The 19805-nt window shown below is 40.2% G+C and overlaps 1 protein-coding gene across 1 annotated transcript in view; it reads right to left on the bottom strand.

Moving 5' to 3' along the window:
* PCGF3 (polycomb group ring finger 3) overlaps nucleotides 1-17531 on the bottom strand; it is a 38804-nt gene extending 21273 nt beyond the window's left edge. Inside the window, exons 1-2 of the mRNA XM_026663375.1 lie at nucleotides 17388-17531; nucleotides 4356-4398 (exon numbers count right to left, since the gene is read on the bottom strand). The gene's annotated coding sequence lies outside the window, so the exon portion shown is untranslated. The remainder of the gene's footprint in view (nucleotides 1-4355; nucleotides 4399-17387) is intronic.
* Nucleotides 17532-19805: the final 2274 nt, after the last annotated feature.

Below are 19805 nucleotides of genomic sequence, written 5' to 3'. Positions count from 1 at the left end.
GGTCGACCATGCCTCTATGCCGTTCGGGAAGGTGGTTTTACTGTGTCGCTGTGAAAAGGCACTTACATTGGCCAGGGGACAAATTGAGTGTTAGACCATACATGTAGACACACACATCAACCTAACTTTGTAGTGTAGACCAAGCTTTACGTCCCATTAAGTTTCAGTGAGAATTAGACTCCTAAATGCTTCAGTCACTTTTGAAGAGAAGACTTAGGCCTTGCAATGTTGAGCTGAACAATGCCTAAATAACTTTAAAAATCTGGTTTTTAAGACCTCGGCCTTACTGTGGATGGCTCCACGTCGGCAGTCAAATAAAGGAACAAAGTGTTAGTATACACAGAGAACACTATCATTGATTTATCACCTCAAACACTGTTTTCAGTTATGGTCACACAATCTCAAAAATATAAAGCAGACAGAGGGGTTCTGAGCCAGTTAAAGAATGACTTCTACAAGATTTGCACGCGAAAGGCCAGACACTGTTTCATTTAGAGAGGAAATGAATAAGGAAGACATGAAGAGGTACAGCAATTACTGATATACAGAAAGTAAATTGTATCTTATTCATCCTCCCTCATAATGCAAGAGAAGGTTCAATAATATAAAAACAACAAATATAGGTTCAAATAATATACAAAGGTTCAAATAATATAAAGACAACAAATTTTTAAAAGAACAAAAGGAAATATCTTATAGCAGTCAGTTCCCCAAGTTGATTATGTATTGTGTATAGTATTGAGGGCAGGTGCATGGAATTACTGATACCAACAAAACGATGCGGAATTTTTTCTTGAGAACTATGAAATAGTTGAGTAGAACCCTCTCCCTTGATGCTGAGGTGGCACTTACTATACAGCTCCTCACTCAAGGAGAGTCTCTACTTCCTGCTGGAGGATCTCCTTGGGAGAGTGGCCCCTGAGGATGGGCCTGGAGGGGGTTTTGGAGGAGGCAGAGAATGGCTACACCTCTGAGTTTCTAAGTGGATATTTGGTACCCACTTGTCCTTTGTTATAGCATTCCAGTTGTGGGCAAAGTAAGGTAGATGGATGCCAAAAGAGGAGTTTGGAAACAGATGGTGATGGCGTCACTGTCAGGTTGCATCTCTCAAGTGTCCTGTCAAAGGGAATCTTTAGACGTGAATGAGGTTGGGTGACTGTCATTGAGGTGGATGGAGCTGCACACCTTGGCCCGCACCCTTTGATGCTTGTGTGGCGAATCAGATGGTTGCTGGTGATAGAAAGGCTGGGGAAGAGGCCTTGGCTTATGCATGCCTGTTTGTGTTGCCTTCCTCTTCAGGGCCAGGATATAAATGCCCAGAGACCAGATGGCTCTCCTGGAGACATTTAATGAGTGCAAAGACTGTTTTCTCATTAAAGAGATTGGTTTCATCAACGGGCAAGTCCTCAATGGTGCTGCTCACAGTTCAACAGGCTCTGTGATATGCCCCCAGTTTATCAACGGTCTCTTGGAGGAACCCCTTCACCTCTGCAAGTATCCAAGCAGTGTTTTCAAAACAGAGTAGGATTGATTAGTCAACTGGAACACAGCACTGGAAATCCTTAGGTTAGCACAGAGAAATAAAGGTTAATGCACAGTCAAACCAGATCAATTCACCAGCCAAGCAGTAATGAACTCCATTTTCAGGCTCTGTCTCTGAATTTCTTATTCAGTCCCAGTAGACAGCAGCCTGCTTCTTCCAGAAATCCACCCCCACCTGAAACCTTAGTCCTTTGCTCTCAAGCCGGGGGTCTCTGCTAAGCTTCCTCCTCCTCCCTCTGGGTCCTTGTTTCTTAGGCGTCAATGTTCTAGTGATTGGGGTTTTCCATTGTCTTCTCGGGTTTTCCACTGATATGGGTCTGCTAGTCTTTTTAATGACCCAGTCAGTCTTCTCAGATAGACCTGGGGTTTTTATAACATACTGCTTCCACAAACCCAATCTTCCTATCTCCACAGCATCTTAGTTGTAGGAGATCAGCAAGCAGCAACAATTTCCAAAGGAGGGAGGCTAAGGAGCTGATAGAGGATTGCTCAACCAATGCAAGCAATCCAATCTAGCTTTGACACTGAAAAGGGAGTGCTGAATAATAGGTATACATTCAACGTCATATAGCCATCTCACAATTTCTGAATATTGTAACATTCTAAGACAAGCTATTATAGTGCTCACAAAAAGTATCTGGATCCTTACCTGGACTGAAGTTTAAATGCAGTTATATATTTTCTGTTTATAATAAATAAAAAGTATCCATCCAGAGACTAAGCACCCTGCCAATTATTTAAAATTATGAAGACAAAGCACAATAAAAATAGTTCACACCTACCTAGCAGCAGCAAATCAAATACTAAGGCATCATGTCAGCCTATTTAAGCAATATTTGAACTGACTTTTCTTACCCTTTGGACTTCTCTCCAACTGCAGTGAATACCTAGGAGAATCTTAAAGTTCCTTCGCCAAATCCAAGTATACATTAACAACTCTCTATGATCAATTAATGTAGTGTGGCCACACTAGGTACACTGTTGTGTTAGAAGACTAGCAGCATAGGATTCAAATGGAAGTCAAACACTAGCTTTGGCAAGAACCTGAAGTAGGATGAGGATGAAAATTCTGGCTTTTTCAGGGTCTGGAGCTGCACTGCAAACATACTAGACTGCATCGGAGATATTTTAATTGTCATGGTGGGAATCTGGATGGGAGAAACATACACCTGCATCCCTACGCCCTGTTTAAGGTGTTTTAAGCAATAGTCCACAACAGCAGAGACTCCCAGATAGATCAAACAATATGTAACATTTTGCCAAAGATGTTCATAATCTAGTGACTATTGAAGGTTGGATTTGAAAACTTTTATTCTTATCCTAGCAAAGGAGCAAGTGCCCAAGGTCATGAGAGTTAACATATGTTAGTATTGTAATCTAGGTTTGTGGACCAAAAACAGTAAGATACTCTGGACTCTACAGTAACTCTTTCTAACTCTGATAATCATGAAACCTTTGTAAACTCCAGGATAGACCTGAAATTAATCTGAGTCCAAATTGTTCAAAGAGGGAACAGGAAGCCTGAAACATAGGTCAGCCCTTGGCAAAACTGAGCTCCAGTGAGCCAGTCTTTCAAGTAGGTGGGTTCTTGAAGACCTTGACAATGGAACTTAATAGCAAGTGATGCCAGACTCTTAGTCAACAGCTGGAGAGTCACTACTGACCCAAACAGAAGCAGTTTATACTGGGAATGGTCATTGTTCTATCTGAACTAAAGGTACATACTTGTGGCCACGGTGGAGAAATGTGAAACCTCCCAAAGTTTGAGAGTTCTGAACCAATCCTGACAAACAAGGAAAAGATTATAGCTGTTACTTTGAAAAAAGTTGCTGAGCTCTCACTGCACTAAAATTGGTTGACTCTGCTTTCTTTTGTGCATAAGGGGGAAGAAACCTATTCTTGTGAAGTTCTCCAAAACCTGGTTCTATTGTTCCGAATTGTAGGAAGAACACTTTCCCTCAGTTTGAGAGTCATCCTTGAAATGGACGGGAAACAGTAGGGTGAGGAAGCAGCATAGATTTAAATTGGAAGGGATTGGCATCTCTAGCACCTGTAAAACTAAATTTAGAAGTAATAATATACCAAATCTGGAGAGGGAAAGGAAAGCAGTCCCCTAAGAGATGGACCATGGAGGCCAAACTGGAATCAAGGAACAATACCAAGCTCCCTCTCAACATACCTAAGTTATTGCTTTGATAGAAGCTGTGGCTGGAACCAAGGCAGTTGAAGAGAGTACTGGTGGGGATATGATTTTATTGCTGGATCACTGGGACAGTTTTTTGCTTTTTGTGTCTGATACCCCAAGTAAGCCAGTTGGGGTGACTAACAAGGGTATTTGGTGTACAGTCCGATCCTAAAGGAAGAAAATCTTTAATTGGGGGGATAGGCTGGGTGTTAAGCTACAGTCCTAGTCACCTTGTGGTTTCCCAGAGCATTGTTCTGTCAACAATAAAGAAGTCAAGATCATCAAACAGAAGGTTAAGCAGTTTATTCTGAACTTCTTATAGTAAACTGAAGATTTTAAGTGGTGACAGTGATGAGACAGTCTTTCTGGTGAGATCAAAAGCCCCCTGTTCAAATATGCGAAGAGACTCCAGCGCTGAAAATAGAATTTTATTTTTCAGCCTGGACTATAGAAGTACGGCCCAGAGATTTTGAGGACCCATTTTGGTCTAGTGGAAGTTGTTTGGAGCCTCTTCATATTTTCTGGGACTTGAGTAGAGGACAAGCAAATGGACATCCCTTGAAGGAATGGCCTTGTGCCCAGTGGTGTACGTGCTAGTCAGGAATATTTCTGGCTACATGAGGCATACCTCTTAAAACTGCATTTCTTTTCAGAGTCTGCCATCCAGAGACCTGAAAAGAGAGAAAAATAATCTGAAAGTTAAACACGAGAGCGGCCAGAAATCCAACCACCACTAATAAAAAGATTTAACCGACCAATATACCTAATACTAATCTAAATTTGCTAGTCTAACATTCAGCAGCAAAATGTGTTACTTTTTGTAGAGAAAAAAAGGAAGGAAAAACCCTGCCATAGCTAGTAGAAAAAGGAATTCCTGGAAGCTCTCATTTGATGTCTCTTAACATGGCTCATCATATCATGGGAAATTACTTAAAACTCAAGTGTTTCTGTCACCACGTGGTGGCAAGGAAGAACGATATCCATTTATCTGCACAAATAAGACAAAGAGAAAAAACTCAGCAGGACCACAAATTACATGCTTAGTTTAATAGACCAATCATTTCCCATCTGAGGTCAAAAGATTTTGGACCGGAGCCAGTTTAATCACCTCCAACGTGAATTTCAGTATTTCAGTTTTCAAGCTTATTTTTAAAAGCTTAGGCTCTGTCTACACTACAGATCTTAAAGCAGCTATGCCACTGTAAGGTCTCCCGTATAGCTGCTGTATGCCGACAGGACAGAGCTTTCCTGTTAGCATAAGTAAACCATCCCCAATGAGCGGCAGTAGTATGTCAGCGGGAGAGCATCTCCCGCCAACGTAACGCTGTCCACACCGGCGCTTCCGTCAGTGAAACGTATGTTGGTCAAGGGTGTGTTTTTTCACACCCGACTGACAGAAGTGCTAGTGTAGATATAGCCTTATCTGCTATCTATTTCTATTAGATAGTTTCATTTTGGAAATATTTGTGCAAACTCCCTATTTCATTTATACACACACACTACTGATCACTTTTACAATGTAAGTGTCATAAAAGGAAATTGTTGTTTCCATTATTTTCAGCAAGGGGATAAAGTCATCTCATGTTAATGGTTTTAGTTTGACAAAAGAAGCAAATTTTTTATTACGCTAACTTCACACAGGAACTACTCAGGTATTATAAAGACAAACAATGAGTCTCTTTCCTTAGGCTATGTCTACACTTAAAATGCTACGGTGTGCTGCTTAGCACTTCAGTGTGGACACTTACTATAGCAACAGGAGGGGTTCTCCCATTGCTCTAGTAAATCCACCTCCCTGAGAAGCATGGAGCTAGATTAACAGAAGAATTCTTCTGTTGAGCTAGTGCTGTCTACACAGAGACTTGGGTTGGCTAAGCTACGTTGCCCAGGGGTGTGGATTTTTCACACCCTGAGCGACGAAGCTGGGTCGATCTAATTTTTTAGTGTAGACCAGCCCTTAGAAACTGAAGAAATAGCAAACAGTAAGATACAATTCACAACCACCCTTGTATTAGACCAGAATTGTGATATAATGCAACAGAAAAATTTACCGGCAACCCCTGTGGGAGCATTTCTGCTGACTGCATTCAGAGAGGAATTCACCATTGCTGTACTAAAAGCAGCTTAGATTCTTTGGAGTGACATGAGATGTCCCTGTGCTGAAATCGACAACTCGGGGTTTTAAACTGAGGGAGTTCCTGGACACATCTGTATATAAGAGTAGGAACCCAAGAGCAGGATTCTAACAGGTATCATTTGATACCCCAGCAAAAAAAAAAAAACCCAAAACCACCAACATTAATGCTGGCAATAACATTACAATATTGTGACTATAAAAATTGAGTCAATTTTACAAATAGAGCATTTTCGAAGTGTTTTGTGTGTCTTAAGAATACACCACTTATCTCTTTGCAACCCAAGCCTAACAAGCAAAGATTAATTCAGGTGTCTGTAAGGGATCACTAACCTTCTCGCCCTTATTGCTTCCCGGCTGCCTGGAGTGGACGTAGAGCACCCCTGTGGTACTCACCTCTCACCTGACCCAGGGGAGAAGGGTGTGTGACTTTCCTATATTGTGTTTTTGGGTTTTGTTTTTGTTTGTTTGTTTTGATGGGTGGCACATTCCGGTTCTCTGCTATTGAGGCAAAGTCAGGATTGATCATAAGCATGCCTTTGAACTTTCCAATACACATGTATCTGACAGGGCTCAGGTTGGAATGTGCACCTACGCGATGTGAAAGTGAGAGAGTGCATATACACACCCTGGGGAAAGCTGATAGCTGCTCATCAGTGTGAATGCATTTCTCAGCAGCTCTCACTGTTGCTGCCTGCTCTTTCACTAGTAGCAGCATATCCATTATTAGTATTGTTAAATATTTAGGCGATGATAGCGTCCAGAGACATCCTGAAGGATCAGGTGCCCTCATTATGCTCAATGCTATACGAGAGAATAGAATACCCTATGACTGGGACTAATCTTCATGATCAAAGCATTTAACAGGGTCTGGTGGCGTAGGACCTTCCTGCTCTGGGCATGACTCGTCAGTGACGTGCCTGGTCTATGCTTAAAACTTATACTGGCATAGCAATGTCAGTTAGGGTGCAATATTTTTACCAACACAGCTACGCTAGTATAAGCCCTAGCATAGATATGCTTTTATGGCTGGTATAAAGTACTTTTGCTGGTATGTCTTATGTTTCTCATTGAACTGTTGTAAGCCAAGACAGCAGAAGCAATTTTATGCCAGTATAAGCTGCAGCTACACTAGGAGGGTTTGCCAGTACAGTTATACTGGTATAGCACTACCAGCAAAACGTTTCTAGTGTAGACAAGGCTGTGGAGAGAGAAGAATGAAATTGATCACTATTAAGACTGGCTGGTGGTGACCAGGCAAGTGTGTTTTTGAACATGTTCAATAACTTAAAATACGAACTTTGTGACTTGGTCCTAAAAATTTAAGTCAAACAAAATCCATATTAGTAGAGTCACAGCCTTCTCAGGGGCTGGCACAGGATTGGGCTGAATTCCCACAGGAACTATGAACCACCACAAAAATCATCACCTCACTTTCCACATGCTAAGCATACTCTGACCTTGCTTTTACCAATATAAATACAGTGCAGTATACAGAGTTTTTTTTAATAAACCAACACCAACAAAACTAGTTTGTACACAAACTCTCCTCCTGGGGAGAGGGTAAAGGGAAAAGAGTGAACCACATGTGACTGATGTTTCGTCACGCTGCTCAGGTGAACTACTGGAAGGTGTTCAGATATTACAGTGATGAGAGATTACAGTGTCAAAACTTATAGAATAAAGTATGTATGCTCTATTTCACAACGGTTGGCATTAAAAGAAAGTGAAAATTCCAGCTTCAAGAACAAACATCACATTACACATTTCCATGAGTCAACCAGACATCTTGGAAAGTGTGGAGGGTTCAAATCAGGAGAATAAATCCTGCCTAACACACACTTATCTGACCTGTAGCCCTATCTGACATCCTGTTTCTGCTTGGCTGCACTGATCAGATGAACTGAAGTGGCCAAACCTAGGTCAAGGTTAATTAAGCTTTAGAAATAGACATTGCCTGCCCTGGCGACCAGCTTTATTACTCCTATTGGCTACCAGCAGTTTTCAGTCCAAAAAAAAGCTCTCTTCAGACTTTACAGCTCTTTTCATCCGGTTCAATAATTACCAGCTCATGCTAGCTCGACAGGAGATGCCTGCAAAATTCTGATTCCAGTAAGAAGAGGCTATCCTGAATCCTTTTTCACTATAAACATACATATCAGTTTAACTGAAGTGTAATATCACTGCTCAAGAGGTCATAATCAATACTTTAAAGCATGATGTAATTGGAGGGCAGTATTGCATTGTCATGAGGTCATAGACGTGAAGTATGAAAAACAAGAACCTTAACCGCATTTCAATCAACAGAACTGCAGTATACAAGTGAACAAGACAATGACATCATGATTGACCAAGTTAAACCACCACAATACCACCACTCACTATTTTTCAGTCTTGAAATCAAAGTTTAAATCAAAATGGTATGTCCTGTTTTACCAACACTCTTTAAAAAGCCCCACATAGCACACATGCATGCCCCTTGATGTGTTGGAGACATTTTCATAGTATTTATATCTATTTTGCATAATTTTCTTCCTTTGGACACTTGTCATTTATGGTTTAAAAAAAAAAAGATTTAAACCCAGATTGTAAAGGATGAACGAAACAGGTTGTGCATCATCAGGTCAAGCCATGCTCCACTTCCTCACCACTGAAGGAATTTCATATGGCAGTCTCACGCCCAGCTGCTACAGGCCAAAAATCAAGGAGCAATTTAATGAATTACACTGCCACCAGATAAATGCTAATACTTGGCACCTCTGCAAAACTTTTCCATCCAAGTATATCAACATGCATTGCAATCACCAGTTGACCTTCAATACACCTGGGGATACTATCCCCTATTTTGTTGATCATCACTTTCTATACAGCAGGGTGGACCGATTTTAATCAAAGTGATTTAAATCACTTATTTTAAATCAAGATTTAAATCACTGGGCAGGAAACCTTAATTTAAATAATCAATTTTAATGATGTTTGTATTTATACTGTTTAGTTATTTTCTTAAAGGTTGCATTCATTGGTGGTAACCATTAAAACGTGATTTGTAACTAAACGTGATGCTTCTTTTTGCTAACGAGGAGGACACACTATATCTATAAATGTTTATTTAAGCAGTTATATAGCTTAATTTACATTCATTCAGATTCTTAATACAACATATTTTTATTATGTTAGAAAATTGTGAATGACATTTTTTTCCTAAATGGGTTTTTTGTGTGTGTTTCTGTGATTTCAGTCAAGTTCTAGTTGGATGGAAATTCAAATTCAATTAAAATACATAAAAAAGCATTTTTAATTAAATAAAACTATGTTAAATGTATTGGATATACAAGACAAGTTTAGCAAGACATGTTTTGCATTTAAAACTAACTGATTGGTTAGACAACGTAATTATTTATCTGCAGTTAGAGAACGGATTGTTTCTGGTCACCATGTCCTTCAAGATTTTAAAACTAGTAGATCTCTGTGACATTCTATACCTTGGGGGAGCACCCTGTAACCCCCATATTCCTCATTTATATATAATTGTGATCTTGCATATATAGCAGACCATGTAAGGTATTAGGGGAAAGGTTATGATCTGGTGAAAGTCACTGTTCTATCTAAATATGTATATTATTAGTGCATATGAAGTTATGAGATTGTGGTGTTTGGTTGTCAGTAAAACATGCTGTAAATTGGGGAATTGGCCAGATATTAGCTCCCCAGAGACAACAGCAAGGAAAGTAACCAATGCCCAGGCGGGTGTGAAACAACCAACAACAGCCATTGTCCAACAAGGAAGTTACAATTAATGACTTACCTGCGTAACAAGGCCACACCAAGGGAATTGCTCAACCTTGCCTGGGGACTAAGCAATGCCCATCAGACATGCCTGGACTTGTGTCCTCCAAGCACATGGACTAAGGGTATTAAACAGAACACAGGGTCACATGCTTGGCCTTTTCTTCCTCTCCCACCTATGCTGCAAGCAACAAGGACACTCAGAAGACTGAAGACTCCAACAGAGGAGATTGGCCCAGGTTTCAAGAGTGAAACCTGTGTATTATGAACTGCAATATCCAGTGGAGTGAGAAAAACTGCTTAATCTAGATGTTGCCCAGTCTTATAGGTTGAGAGCTTAGACTGTGTGCTTATATTTTATTTTATTTTGGTAACCACTCTGACTTTTTGCCTATCACTTCTAATCCCTTAAAAATTATCTTTTGTAGTCAATAAATTTGTTTAACTGTTTCTTTACCAGTGAGTTTGCCTGAAGTGTTGGTAAATGTGCTCAGGTTTACAAAGGCTGCTGTATGTCCACTTTCCACTGATGAAGTGGTGAACCAATTAATAAACTTGCATTGCTCAAGAAAGGGTCTCAAGCAGTGCAAGATGGTATATTCCTGAGGTACAAGGCTGGGAGGGATCTGGCTGGTGCCTTGCTCTGTGTGATTCATAGAACTGGAAGGGACCTCGAGAGGTCATCTAGTCCAGTCCCCTGCACTCAAGGCAGGACTAAGTATCTTCTAGACCATCCCTGACAGGTGTTTGTCATGAGTGCTCTGGGAGCATTTACACAATCTAGCTGGGTGTAGGGCTCCACATGCGGTTGTACTGAGTGATAACAGCACCTGAAGGAGTTTGCTGTTTGTCACTAGCAAAGCATTGTGAGAGACAGCCCAGGCTGGAGAGTTAAGGGGGCACAGCGGTCCCACAGTCCCAGGCTGCACCCTGGGAATCCCGTCACAATCTCATCCTCTCACCCCTAATTTTTATTCATGCTTTCCTGCTTTAATTCCCAATTGGTTTCTTATCTTTGAATGATATAGCCACTGAATTTAACTAGCTGAATAAAATGAAATGAAGAACGTATCCTCTGTGCACCTGGAGAACAGGCTACTGCTGTCAAAAGCTAGGTTGCCATTTCAACCAGCTCTGGCTTCAGGAGCTTAGCCAGTGGCTTCAACTAGTCCAGTGGTCTGACTGGACCACTTTTTTTAAAAAAAGTGATAGCAAATATGTACTGCTTAATATTATTTAATTTAAATTATTTTAATAGATTAAGTTTAGGCCTGAACATAAGTTGTCCATTTCAAGATTAATTTTAAATATTTTAAAGAGATCTCTAATTTAAAATTTAAAAAATCTCATTTAAATAAAAAATATTTTTTTTTAAGAAAGTAATTGCTTTTATCCACACTGCTACAGGTGTCTAAAGTAATGTGGAGAACAAAAGGACAGTCTATTAGATACAACATAAGAGACTGAAGGAAGAAAGGAGATGGGAAAGCAGAAGTTTATGAGGTGCTTTGGTTTAAAAACAAGTTGTTTGTTTTCAGGAATTTTTGTATTGTTGGTTTTAATTGTTTTGGCCACAAACCTGCTAAACAATTTGCCAACCATTTAATAGAGAATAAGGAGTTCAAATATGACTCTAGCTATAGATTTTTGATATAGCTATAGATATTTACCAAGTGTAAGAGTAAAAAAGTTTTTCATGAAATGTTTTACAGTCCTAATAGAAAAAGGTTAACAAATTTCTTCCTGCAACGTTTGCGACTTAAATAATGAAAGCATTGTGCTTCCAAGAGTAAAACTAACTAGAAACAAGTGAATAATTTTATTTGTTCATGTGGAACGAAATGCAAGATGTACATTCACTTAAATAGCAAAAAGTGAATTTGATATTTAAAATTCTGTTTTATAAGTCAAGTTGTTAGCAGCAGCACAGGCATGGTCATTTGTTAAATTATCTGATTCAATGTGACCAGTGTAATTCTGCATAAAGTTGTTGGATATGGTGTGCAAGCTTCACATATATGTAAAGAAATGTATATTATGCTAGCCATATTTTTTAAATTCTCAAAAATTTAAGTAGTACTCTTGACAACTCAATTTTCCCCTCCACAGAAAAATAATAGCGCCAGTAGAGGGCACCAAACCACCAACTTTATAAAGCAAGTATATAAGCTAATAATAGATTCATTTTCTGCAGGTCTGGGGAAAGAAGAGACTAAAAGCCCAGTCATGCAAGCCCACATGAATGCTCTTCTAATGCAGTCAAAACTAGCTTCATACCAGGGGCCTGAACCTGAGAGGTGCCAAACACAATAGCAGCATACAACTTTTAAAAGACGTACGCTGTGCTGTATTTTGACAGCATCTGAAACAATTATGACCCAATCAAAATCCTCAGTAAATCAGAGCTACAAACACTTTCTGTACCAAACAAAATTGTGAGGAATCCATTTCAATTCCAAGCCCATTGCATTCTAGTTGATTAACTGGTTGTGATTTCTGACACAGAAACAAGCATTATTATCATTAGCAGTTCAGTTCTCACCCGTTCTTGGGAAGATCCGTATTTTAACCATTTTCAAGATTGAAAAATCTGAGCTGCTCTCATTTCTATGCCACAGTAACAGTCCACCATCTGTTTTGTTTGTCAGGGTACCTCCCTCCCTCCTGAGCACTGATTGGCTAAATAATTAAGCTAAAAAGCTGATCATATAAGGATTGGTCCTCAGGTGAGTATTCAGTGATCTGAGGTTAAAAGAGTAATGGATACCTTACTTTAACACAATCCATTTCAAAGCAAATCCACCTGTCTTCTCTGGCTCATTTATGTCAGGCCAAGACTGAAAGGACACCAGGATATAGGTCACTGAATGCAGCCCTAAAACATTCAGTAGTGCTCTCTCTCTCGCGCGCTACACTCGTCTCAAGTGTTTGAGGGCAGTCTTCGGGGCAGGGACTGTCTTATTATCTGTGTTTCCCCAGCAAAATAGGTCCCTGGGACTTCAGGCACCATCATAACACAAGTATTTACTCTCTACCACCTTGAGCCTCATACCCTACAATACAGGAAGTGTGTTAGTGTCAAGTACAGGCAAGTGGGTACATACTTCATTTACAAGTCAGAGGACAGCAGAAATAAGGAAACACACACCAAGACGCTCTAGCCTTATTTTAAAGAGGTTTCTTCTAATAACCATTTACTTTGTAGCACAAAGTAAATGGTCTGGAGGTTCTCACACACCAGACTTCAGTGAATAGTTTGGGGTTTGTGAACAGGATCAAGGTGCTCCACCAAGATTTAAAATAAATGTTCATTCCATAAAATCCTCTTAATTGAGACACTTATTACATATCTTCTCCCAATTAAGAGAAGATGCCATTTTTATAAAACTGAAAGTCCTTAAAATATACTAATTAATAAAAACACAAGACAATCCATTTTAATTCATTCCATCAGAAAATCTAATAGCTCCCTGCAAAAAAGAAAAACCTTCAGGAAAACCTAATGAATACACCAGATAATAAGCATGGAGAGTGCCTTTAATAAAGGATTTTTCTGGAAAGCTTAAGGGAGGTCAGCCATGGATTTAAATGTGGTGATTGGAGTTAATGGTCTGTATTTACACCCACAACTGAACCTTAAGCTATCAGAAAACTGGAGTTTAGACTGGGTAATCGTTTAACCACTTTATACTGACTGAACAAGTCCCTATTTAGAACTTTAGGGTATGACTACACTGCCATTAAAAAAAAACCATGCCACCATGTCTCAGAGCCCAGGTCAGCTGACTGGGCTCACAGGGCTATAAATCTACAGTGTAGATGTTTGAGATCAGGCTAGAGCCCAGGCTCTGAGACCTTGCAAGGAGGGAGGTTCTCAGAGCCTGGGGTCCAGCCTGACCCTGAACATCTACACTGCAATTTCATAGCCCCGCAGCCCCAGACCAGCCACCACCATGTCGCAGATCTTTTATTGCTGTGTAAACATACCCTTAGCTAGTACTATTCCAATTAAGCAGAAATCATTAACACTGATTCCCCTGAAATGTCTCAGGGATAGCCTGTCATCTGTACAGTAATGTGAATAAAGTCCAACAAGCTATACCCTAAAAAGATGAATAAACCTACCCCAGTTTCTCCAGTATTTGAGTTTCCATCCAATTTAAGCCCTGGGTCTCCTCATCTGAAAAAAATTTACAAATAATATTCCAAAATCGGTCTTAAGTTCTCTTCACTAAAAGGGAAAAGAGGACAGGAGATGATACTCAAAATGTTTAAATCTCCACATACAACCCTTAACATCAACATACATCTCTTACCATGTCATAGAAAGGCCGGAAAGTGAAGTCCCAGGCCCCCTCTGAACACTTTAATTAATGTGCCTTCACATGCACATAAAGAGATAATTTCATAATTTCAAGTGTGGCGGAAACTTTAAGAATATTCTCCCATAAAACACAATTAATTTTGAACCTGGTGCAAAAGCAGACCACACTTGTTGCCTGAAGAAGCGTGTTTAAAACTAGAACAAAGATGCTTTTCACAATTACTTTAGGGAGGACTTAAGTGCCTGAGGCAGATTATTGATTTCTTCCTAGTACTGTGTATTAGATGAAATTCACACTATAGGGGCACTCTATTGACATAAATGTACTTTGTCTATTTCCTAATGAGACCAGAAATAACTTGCATAGCAGCACAACTCTTAACGTACACTTAAGAGGCAAGCGGAAGGTGGGAATATGAAAACATCTGGAAAATAAATTTGTATTCAAAGCTTTAGACCTTAGAGTGTTCTTCACTCTTGGGAATCTCTCAGTTCTTCACTCAATATTGCAGGATTTTCTTTTTTTAGAGAGACACCATCATTAACTTACATACATTTCTTGTTTGATGGACAGCAGAATAAAATCATTAAGATAATAGGTAGAAACTTTTCACTAATATCTCAACAGCACTACTGTTACACGATGGTTGGCCAAGATTTTAGAAAACTGGTAAAGTTAGGCTCGTAGGCTAGTATTTTTAAGGGGCCTCAGGAAGTTGGGTGCGTAAACTCCTTTGGATATCCCAAGCAAGAGCCCATAATTAGATAGCTCATAAGTGGCCTGATTTGTTATGGGTGCTGAAAACCCAACAGCTCCTGTTGACTTCAATAAATGTTGTAGTAAAATGGCTAAGTAGTCACTGCCATGTAACTAGGTCTTAATATGGCTTCCTGAGTAACTGCTTCCATGCCATGTTTCAGACTAGCCCAATTTGAAATATTGGCAATATTTACTATTTTAGACAAGTTAAAACATCCAACTTACATAAGAACATAATTTCCAAACTGGGTCAGACCAAAGGTCCATCTAGCCCAGTATCCTGTCTTCTGGCCAATGCCAGGTGCTTCAGAGGGAATAAACAGAACAGGCAATCATCAAGTGATCCATCCCCTGTAGCCCATTCCCAGCTTCTGGCAAACAGAGGCTAGGGACACTTCAGAGCATGGTTTTGCATCCCTGCCCATCCTGGCTAATAGCCACTGATGGACCCATCCTCCGTGAGTTTATCTAGCACACTTCATGCTACTCTATGTTCTGTTGCCAATTCAGAAACAGTCAAACATCAGAAACCCTACAGAGGTATATTTTTATTGGATTCTTCGAACAGCTGAACCAATGTAACCTTTATTAAATAAAAGAAAATACGTATAAAACAGGCCTGATCTTCAGCCACAGGCTATTTGCAATGGTTAAGGTATTAAACCCTTAAACATAGGGTTAAAAAAAAAAACTGAGAAGACCTTAGTAGTAACATCAGCAGTCAGGTAAGACAAAACAAAGAACAAAACAGATGGTAAGAGCACATTACTTCTGTGTAAATCTCCTGAGAGACTCACTGTATGATCAGATACACAGATTTTATTAAATTTGGTTCTACTACTAAGTCAACTCCAGGTTTTACTCAATACTGCGGCTTAGCATGCTCAAGGGGCCAGATCTAGTGCAGGCTGCATTTACATCTACTTTGAATAGACTTTTCTGATTCTTAGGTTAAGGGGATATTTTAGGTTACTCCTGTGATCCTGGCAGTTAAGACTGTTTAAAGAAAGTCATAATTAGGTTTACTGAAGTTCAACATGACAGAGAAATAAAAGTGACATGGTGATGAACAAATAAGAAACGGTCACGACAGAACACGAATGGGCTGGACTAGTTTTGTAGAAAGAATTTATTTGTAGATTGAGAAAAGATAAAATTCGAATTCTTGGCTAGACACTTGACCCAAGTACTTCCGATGTCCTCACCGCAAAATATGGTGTGTTAACTATCAACATTTATAAAACACACACTTTTTCCCCCACTGAGGATATAGCCTTAAATGCTACAGTTCCAGACACTCTATTAAACTGAGCACAACTCCTCACAATAATTATTGGCACTCTATTAGGCACTGCGTCTTTAACATACATGTGTGTGTTTTAAAGCAGCAGCTACTATGGTGACATAACACTTTTAATAATTCCTCCGACCAATCTGCAGGGGGGAGAGATTTCTATTTCCTCCACGCACTGCAGCAAGAGCTTGAAACTTCCTGGCAGCATAAAACCAATCCAGCTTTGGGCAAGTTTTGGAGCTAAATTAAGATGGTCAAATCACTGGTGGAAAATTACCAGTACAGCTTGCTCCCAAGTTTGCTGCCAAAAACCTCTATAATTCTGTCAGCACTGTGTCTTATTCCAGCCAAACCACGGCTCCAAATAAGAAACAAAATGTGTAACTGATTTATCAAAATAGGCTTTGTACTAGGCTAAGGTGCAGTAGACTGGAAACCTGGAAATCATGTGTTCAAATTCAACATTTACCCACTTGTGATTGTCCTATCTACTTCACTACTAATTGAACAAGGCCTCCTATCCCACTGAGAGGTTATACAGCTGGGAATAGAACAGCTCTCTAATATGACAGACCTAAGTCCCAGTCATTTCAGATACAATGGGTATGTCTACTCAGTGTTTTGGAGCGAGCAGGAGCAAGCCTCCCAGCCCACATTGACAGACTCTGTGTCGCACAGCTCACTCTAGTGCGCTAAAAATAACGGTAGAGTCAGCACTTTGAAGTCACAACTCAGGCTGGAGCTCAGGCTCTGAAACCCAGAGAGTAGGGTGGGCTTCAGCATCTGGAGCACTGCTTCAGAGCTCTGTCTAGAGAGCTATTTTCAGAGCACTCGCACAAGCCCCTCTAGTCTGAGTCTGCCAACCTGAGCTGGGAGGCTCACTCCAGAACTCTGTGTAGACATATCCAATGTCCCTATGAAAAAAAGTTGGTCCAACTTTAATTATCTGCTATGCTGTTTAAAATGGGGCTATTCAGGCATATAAAACCTACTGTTATGGTGTATTATGCAGCAGCATCTCCTAGTGGGCGATGCACAAATGGTAACAGGTTACTCCTGCCAACATTTGTAATTAATATCTTAGCACAGGTGCTAGTAATCTGTGCGGCAATGTTGGAAGCCCAGAGTTCCAACTCTGCTGATTCAAGAGGGTTATTTGCAAATAATTCTATTTGTTTTACCTTTAAAAAAAAAAACACTAGTAAATTACATATAGAAAGTGACAAAAAAGTTAAGGATAGAAAAATCAAATACGTTAGGACAACTAGAATAAAGCTTACTTGTTTAACTTCAATTCACTAACCACCAGCCCTCCACAACTTGCTATAAATTATGAGAGTCTGTAATTACATGAGCACATACTATTTTTTCCACAGGATCCCTGCTTCATTCAGTGGACAGGATGAATGGTGCTCAGGGAATAAATCAGGGTTGTGTAGGGAAGCAGACTGTTGTCTGTTGAACTTCTGTCTCATTTGTTGAAACGTGTGTAGCGAATGAGACCGGGGACTGCAGAAAGAGAAAGGATGGTCAGAGGATTAAAGCAATTGAATACCTACTCCTGGGGGAATTCTGCGCCAAAAAATTTAAAAATTCACCAAAAAATTAAAGATTTCTATGCACAATATTTTAAAATTCTACATATTTTATTTTTCAAAACAACACAATATAATCACTCTGTTTTCAATTATTTTGGTAATTTATTTAAACTACAATACAATGGATGGAGAATGGGAAGCAATGGAGGAAATTCCCAAACCCCCTTGCCAAATAGTAATATAGCTAGGTTTGACCCTTTATTTCTAGTTATTAGTCAACAAATATATGCAGCCATATGCTCAGTGCTACATCATAGGTAACTGAAGAGCAAGTGAGGGCTGGGGAATAAAACGCACAATTTATATTGGCTATTGACCATCTCCAGAAAGATCAGTAGCAAATAGTTCATGGAGCACATTTTAATAGGAATGTTTTTCAGTCCAAAAATTTAGACCAGTTCTAATCATGAAAGCACCATAAGCATTTATAAGGCCACACTGTCCTTTACACCCCTCTGGGCAATGTGAACGAGCCTTAAAACTTTTACACCTGTTTTATACTCCTGGGGGAATTCACAAAGACAATGGGAACAATTCAATAAGCAGGCAGAGCAGAGGGGACAGAGCCTGCCCCATGCCTACCTCTTCAGAAACACCCTGAAGCCCTGCTCCTCCACGCCGAGCGTGCTGCAATAGCGAGAGAGAGGGACAGAGTGTCTCTCTCGCGCACGACTGCCCAGCCCTCTTCCCACCCCCCACCTCTGGCGGTGATTTACGTCTCTGCCGGCTGCTCCAGGCACCCAAGCCAACCTCCCTGTGCTGCCAGGGAGGGGCGCATGACCACTCTTGCAGCTTCCCTTTGCTTTCCCATCAGAAGTCATTTTTCTGCGGGGAAGCAAAGAAATCTGCAGGGGACATGAATTCTGCGCACGTGCAGTAACGCAAAATTCCCCCAGGAATAGAATACCACTCAGAACAATTGGGTCCTATCCCTGTTTCTCCCATAGCCCTTTTACATGATGCTGGGCAATGCACTTTAGCTTTGTTTCAGTTTCCCCATCAGTAAAGTGCTATGAAAATATATGTTAAGTGTCATAGTTTCAGGGCAAATGAACCTGTTTTCCCCTGGCATGGTCCAGCAAGGACACTCACTTAAGGCTTCCAGCTCCCACCAGTTGCTTCTCTTGGGTGCAGACAAGTGTCTCTCATCCTTCTAACCAGGGATTTTCAGATTGCACAATCCCTGCTTTACACTGTGATATCCCCAGCAAGGCAGACTGCCTAAAACAGGCCAGCACTTGCATTTTACTTTCTCTCCTAAGGCTATGACCAGTGTATTGCCTAGTTATAAATTACCACAGAGCTCCTCTGAGTAAGCACATTTATTCTTAAGGTAAAAGCATGACAGAGAAAACATTAAAAAAAAAACAAAAAAAACCACCACAATAAATTCCTACACACATACTAAAAAGCTTACCAGAAGTGACCCCCAACCCCAGCCTAGGACTCAGGTAGGTTTTAGTCCTTCAAAACCCACAGCTGGGTCTTCCCCAAGGTTACGAGTTCATATTCAATTTAGATCCAGAACAAGAACAAAGGCTGGGGAGATCAGCTGTTTCTTTATACAGCTTGGGCCTTTGATCTTGGCCTTCTGTAACAGATTATCTGCAGACAAGGACCCTCTCCTCAGGGCACAGATTCTAAAAGCTGTTTTTTTTTTCATAACTAGAGTTGGATAATTTGCATTATTCTCTCCCGAGAGATTCCCCAGGAAACCCACTTATTGTCCCAAAATTCCATATTCATCTGAGACATTTTCAATACAGTCTTTTGAACTCTCAGGTCTTCCTTCGGTCACATCTCCCCACTATTGACATTACATGCAATCCTGGCCCACAATAATACATAAACTTAATGCTATATGGTCTTTCAAGATAACTGCTGGAAATTGCCCTATCGGTCACATTAAGAACTTTGAAAAATTGATCCCTGAGGTCTCATGTTTGGCAACCAATCATTAGGCACACAAGATTAGCGGAGACTTGCAAGTTTTGGTCTGAGGGCCTCAGTTCCCAGTATATGAAAGCCCTCCATATCTAGAAGTGTGCTGAGCGAATCCCATGAAAAAAAACAGTATGTAACCACCGCGCTACCAATGCATTTTATGACAAGTTGCATGATATTTGGTGTTTCTTAAGCCCCAGATCCTGGAGTCCTGCAACTACATGGAGGTTTTCAGCTT

The sequence above is a fragment of the Terrapene carolina genome, unplaced genomic scaffold, assembly GCF_002925995.2.
Source record: "Terrapene carolina triunguis isolate 2854851 unplaced genomic scaffold, T_m_triunguis-2.0 Scaffold33392, whole genome shotgun sequence".
Taxonomy (NCBI): Eukaryota; Metazoa; Chordata; order Testudines; family Emydidae; genus Terrapene; species Terrapene triunguis.
Note: the sequence above shows the minus strand (reverse complement) of the source record. Positions and strands in the feature narration are given on the sequence as shown.